The following is a 5,514-nucleotide window of genomic DNA, read 5'->3' on the forward strand; positions in this document are numbered from 1 at the left end:
TAAAGCTCTCAGTTGACTTGAGAACCAATAAACGTAATACAATAATCAACGCAGTCGTTTCACTCGGGTCAACCGTGCTCTTAAAAGCTTAGTACAAACGCCTGGCCGTAACAGGAATAGATCCTCCGAATGGACCCATTGTACCAATACATAAACTGTTCATGCCGACACTGTCCTGTGTATTTTAAGCGGAATCTTTCCATTCTACAAATTTAGTTAAAAGGATCGAGTGCATCATTTTGATTCTACCCGCTGCGGTACCGTAAAATGTGTCACCCATTGACTCACCCAAGCAAGTATAACTCAACAATTTTTCGGAATATTAAGAGTTTTAAAAGAATTTAAGAATAAAGCATTCTTCTGGCTTCTGGCACACCTCCACTAGAGTTGGTAATGTATCGTCTTTTACTTGCTGGTTATGAAAGAAACAATGTGTAACCTTTGAAGGGAACACAATTCTGATAATTTTTATGTGTCGAATTTCGTTGAAATGAACCTTGGCATTTTTTCTATTGAAACTTTACTTTCTGTCTTACCACGAATCGAGTGAGACTTCAACTTTAAACCTTTTTTATTTCAATAATTCTTCATTACATACTTTATAGAGAAAAAAAAGGTTTCTATAAAATCATGCATAATGAAAAATAAATAGAGAAAAGGCCACATTAAAAGCTCCCCAGAGTGGTAATAACTTCTAATTTGTTCTGACATGAAAATTGTGTGTGTTGGTGTGTTGATATAAAAGCAAAGGCTTTTCGCACTTATATCCTAATTTAAGTGCGATGTAGACAGAGTGCTGTGGATATGAAGTTCAAGATGACTTTCACAAGCACATAAAGATGAAAATGGCAAAGTGGAACTAACAAAAATAAAATTATGATTTTATTTTTACATTACACTGAGCGAGCATCCACCACACATACAGCATTATGAGGAGGTTTTTCGTATTCTGGGACATGGGGCCATAAAAGGATAATTTGTGATGGAACAGATTTGCTCTGTAGAGGAGGTGTCGCTGGTAAAATATGGAAATTGAGGATAACGGATTGATTTTAAAAAAATGATTAAATCTGTTCTGGAGATAGTCAGTTGACGCTTTTACGACTCGGATCGACAAACTTCACTCATTTCATTTGTCTCATTACGTGTACAGATTCCGGTCAAGTTATATAGGGTAGATTCACCTAGAGGGACACTCATTTCCGTTAAATAGCTGTATTAGAGAACAACGTTCGATTTAGTTCTTGTTGATACATGTGCCACTTCACAAGTAGACTTATGGAAATGGGATGGTTATTCACTTGCAATTTTTGTTTCCAGTACTGAATGACGCACCACGGTGTGCGTGAACCAAATTTAATCACTTTTTAGGATCATAACAAACCACTTTAGTTTGAAGGGTAGAGTGTCGCAGACAATATTCAATCGACAGATTTCATATGAGGAGATTTATTTTCCCAAGGCAATTCCATGGTGTTATCATGAGGGGATCGGCAAGTTATCTTGGAAGTACAGAAGCTAGAAAATTAGAACCAAAAAAGCTTTTGTTTATGAATCGAGTATCCCCAAAAACATTTTCGAAGATAAGAAAGCCGTAGGACACCGGAAATACTCCATACAAAACACAATTGCATAGTGCATTTGGTGACAAAGGTCTGAAAATTTGACCATCCATCGGTAAATATGGACTTTGAGAGTCTAATGCGATGTGGAGCCCAAAATTTTAGCCCCTCCCCTTCTCCTCACACCTCTTTAAAGTTTACGGTGCAGAGGTACGTTTGATGAATTATTGTGAAGCCGTCATGACTCCTACCATAGCTATTTATAGCTCAAATGAAAGAGGAAGGTCCAAAATTTTTTTGTGTCACTTTGGTTTTCCAAATTTTCCATTTTCATTGGACTTTTCCGAGCTTTTTCGAAATGTCAGAAAAAAAGTTGAGTTTCAAAATGAGATAACTCCTGAAATTTCATTTTTACAAAGAAACGATGTTCAGAAGGTTTGTTCGTCATTAAATTCTCTACGGAAATAAGGTATCACACTCTTTCCTATCTTTAACGGTGGCGGGTCTGGAACCGATTTTCCGCTTTCCTACCATATAATGCTAGAAATGAAAAAATAATAATTTTCAAGATTTTCACAAAAGTTAAATTTTTATTTTGTTAAGAAACTTGCTGTTGTGATACAGAAAGTTGTTTATGTTGTATATGATGTCCACAGTTCCTCATCCTGAGGGTTCTCCAGTCAGAACTCTGGAATTTTACGACTTTTCAATGTAATTTTTGATTGTGTTCTGGATTTGGAAATTTCAAAAGTTCTCCAGCACAAAGTACCCAAAATTTCATGATTCGTCAATAAACCCTGACATCCTAGCTTATTATTTTGATAGGATATAGCTAGGAACAGCGTTGGAAGTGTCACATGTTTTTAGTTTTTCAGGGATTTCTTGAAAGAACTACATTTGTCAAGTTAAATAAGGAAGAATTACAAACCAGTATAGTCCTGGCCTCTTTCTTCCGCTCCCAATTCTAGAACTGAAAGCTTTAAAGGACGTACCTGCATTTTTTTGGGTTTCCTTTGGTACTTTTATGATTGTTGTCCTGGTAGAGTACTAGTTCCTAAAATTCAAACACTCCACATGGTCCAGCATCTTCCCAGTTCTAGAACTCTGGGATTTTAATGGATAACTATGTATTTTTTGGATTCTCTTCTGGCCCAATGGGATCACGAAGGTAGTAGTTGGTTGGTTCCTAAAATTCCACCATTCTACAAGGTTCAGTATCCTCCCGGATCAAGAACTTCAGCATTTGCCGGGATCTCAAAAGCCTTTGAGAGTGTTATTTTAATTTTAGGAAACTTTAGAGTAATAGAAAGTAAATTCCCACAATTCCATGACACAACAGCTGCAACAGCACAAAAATTCAAGACGTGCGCCCATGTCTTCCTGTCAATAGGAACAGTAGGGGCTTCTTACCTACTTCCTTTATACCTTGGTTAAGTTCTCATTAAACTTTCAAAACTCAATTTTTTCAAAAAGGTGATTAACCGTTTGTTGAACCGAAGAGTGTGCGGTCAAACCACCAAACGGACATTTCCAATCATTACAACATTGCTCTCCTACTGACATTTTTCATCACATCTGAGTGAACTTAAGCTAAACAATCAAAATGAACACAGCAAACCAAAGTATACAAAGTAAGTAAATGAAATGGAATAATTATTTCCCCAATGGGCTTCCCACAAACTTTTACATGGACAATTAATAAACAATAGGAAACCATTTACCGAGCACTGAACGAAAAACAATTACATTTTTCGGTGCTGTTATCCACGTATATTTAGCAAAAGTTTTTCGTTTTACCCCATTTATATTTCTTTCAATATTTATACTCTCACGTTCGACAAAAAAGAGTGAAATTATGAACGATCGAATTTAATTAATTTTGATGAGTTCTTAGCGAAAAAGTTTTTGTCAATCCCACACCCCGTTTTTCAGTTAGACGAACTGGAATTGATTATAATTTGGTTGGAACATTGTGCGTATACCAGACACGCAATTATTTCGAAAATAAATGTTTTCTGCGGTTACAAAAGGAAACTTAATTGAGAGTTAATCGAAGATCAAAAGCTTTTGTTGTCTTTTTACCGAATATGTTCACACTTAAGCGGGGAAGTAATGTCAAAGGCGATGTTGTCGTTTTATTCAGAGCCGTAATTGGCGAAGTCTTCTCGAAATTCGAAGTTAAAGTTGGTTTTCCCGCTTGAACTTCTTGATAAGCACGTATAAGAACACATGTTGGAAATGAAATATTTTCAAAGTTAGAAAGACAAACAAAAATATTGCGGCGTGTAAAATTTGTAATCCTTCCATCTATGATTAACCCGATAAATGCGAATCTTAAACTCAACCGCCAGTCCTCCATAAGAGATTTTTACCAGGGATTGTTCACTTCAGTAAATCACATCATATTCGAAGTGAGTCGGACTTCGATTTTCAGGCTGAAAATTTCAGCTTTAAGGCCCCCGTCATTGGGAAATGACAGGACAGTTTCCCGAAAATGTATGGAAAATTTTATCACAAAAATTCACCGAAAAGATTCAAAGAAACTCACCCATGATGCTTTCCATTGCATTCGTGCACCGTCTCTTTATGTCCCCAAGGCACATTTAAACACTAAAACACTTTTTACTCGATGCAAAAACAAAATTTTGTTTTTTGTTTTGTCGCGATAAAACACAGAAAATATTTCGACACAACTGTGACACTCCGCTATTATAAGGACTAGAATGAATGTTTGCTGTGTTCACTTCGGCGGTAAAATATTTTCATTCAAAAAAGTGTCCGACACTTCAACGATGGTAGACATTTATTAAAATTGTAACCTGTCCCACTTCTTTAGTAAGCTAACAAGACTTCGCTGAGTCTAATTATGCCACCTCTTCGAACAAAAATATCGGCTGAGGTCGAATAATTCTCCGCTGAGCTTTAACAAACCTCCGCTGAACTCTAATAATTCTCCGCTGAGCTTTGACAAACCTCTAATGAGTTCTAATAATTCTCCGCTAGCCTTCAGTAAAAGTCCGTCAGACCTTAGCACGTTGCAGTAAGGCAATGAAGCTAAGCGAACACTCAATAAGCATCAGCGGACACCTAATAATTGTTGATTTAATAAGACTCCACTTAGCTTTGGCAGATCTCCGCTGAGTGTTCGATTCGCTCTATTAAGCCTTCCTGCAACTTGCTTAGGCCTAACGGACACTTCCTGAAGCCTAGCGGAGAATTATTAGAGCTCAGCGGAGGTTTGTTAAAGCTCAGCGGAGAATTATTCGACCTCAGCCGATATTTTTATTCAAAGAGGTCATAATTAGACTTCGCGAAGTCTTCTTAGCTTACTAAAGAGGAACGAACATTTATTTTCGCTCAGCGCTGTCTTACGAGAGGCTAAATTTTTAATAAATGCTCTCCCATCGTTGAGAGAATGTCCGCTGAGCTCTCGTAAAACTTTAAAAAATGGTCGATGAGCATTATTAAATGTATACGCTACCCTTTGTCAACCGTTTGATGATTGTTTTTAAATGTCCGACACTTTTTTGAATGAAAATATTTTATTGCCGAAGTGAACACAGCAAACATTCATTCTAGTACTTATAGTAGCGGAGTGTCACATTTGTGTCGAAATATTTTCTGTGTTTTTGTCGCGACAAAACAAAAAAAAACTTTCTGTTTTTGCATCGAGTAAAAAGTGTTTTAGTGTTCAAATATGCCTTGGCGACCTAAAGAGACTATGCCCGAATACAATGGAAAGCATAAGAGGTGAGTTTCTTTGAATTTTTTCGGTGAATTTTTGTGATAAAATTTTACATACATTTTCGGGAAACTGTCCTGTCATTTCCCAATGACGGGCCTTAAAAAAGAGCTTTTACATGCTATTGCTTTCCCTATGGTCGAAAGTGGCTTATTACACACCTAGGGAAAACAGAAATTCGGTTCATGTTTCAAGCACTTCTTTCGACGC

This window comes from Bradysia coprophila, assembly GCF_014529535.1.
Source record: "Bradysia coprophila strain Holo2 chromosome IV unlocalized genomic scaffold, BU_Bcop_v1 contig_84, whole genome shotgun sequence".
Taxonomy (NCBI): Eukaryota; Metazoa; Arthropoda; class Insecta; order Diptera; family Sciaridae; genus Bradysia; species Bradysia coprophila.